We start from the raw sequence: 1,047 nt of genomic DNA on the forward strand, positions 1-1,047 counted from the left end.
GTAGACAAACAACATGTTTATCTTTCAGGCATCTACATCTCAGAGTGTACCGAACAAAACCCAGAGCTTGGTGCTAGTGCTCTGCTGCTCAAATTGGGTCGAGAAGCATCTACTAGTAACTAGTGCATATGATCATCACTAGCCCATAATTCGTGTACTCCAAAAATTCAAGCAATTGTACCAAATTTTGAAAGAGATTTTTCCAATTTATATTTAAATAGAATTGGGGTATATACCTTGGAATCCTCCTAATGGAAACAGCACTAACTGGCGTCTCTATTTCAGCACGAACTGTCAGAAGACTTTTGACCTAAATAATATTTAAATGGTTCTAAGTTAGTAAAGTACATAAAGAAAGATCATCGAGTAATTCTCCATGGCATAATTTTTACCTACCAACAGGAGACCTATAACATTTCTAGGGTTTCCTGAATACACAGGTACACGGCTATGGCCTCGGGCAAGAATTGTACCAATTGTTTCCCTGTAAATACAAGTAAAGAAGGTTCACTATAAATAACAGTATGTGATGAGCATGTCAAAGGTTGCATAGTGGAGTCCTCTCGATATATACTATTCAGAACTGTTTATTAATTATAGTATCTAGGTCAAACTTTAAAATGATTACATCACCGAAGTAAAGAACCACAGATAGACAAAATGGTAAGGGAATTCAATCAGGATCAATGGAATATGCTTGCTAGAAGAACCAACAAAATTAGAAGCAGAAAATGGCACAAATGGACAATGCAAACTGCTCATTGCAACCTTTCAACTAAGGACTTAATATTTCAACGAATCTAAAACTAATATGATTCAACTTTGTTATTTGCCATCAATAAGCATACACACACTGACCAGAATCAGTGGAATGGAGAAGGAAGCAAGCATGTGAGAGGAGGCTATGGACTTGCGGAATGGAGAAGTAAGGAGGAGGTGGTCGTACCTTGGGCGTCTAGTCTAGGTCCTGCGGCGCCGTGGCGTCGAGGGAGGCGGGTCGACGGTGGTGTGGACGGGGCGGGGTCGAGGTGGGGCAGCGGCGTCGGG

Source organism: Triticum dicoccoides, chromosome 6B (genome assembly GCF_002162155.2).
Source record: "Triticum dicoccoides isolate Atlit2015 ecotype Zavitan chromosome 6B, WEW_v2.0, whole genome shotgun sequence".
Classification (NCBI taxonomy): domain Eukaryota; kingdom Viridiplantae; phylum Streptophyta; class Magnoliopsida; order Poales; family Poaceae; genus Triticum; species Triticum dicoccoides.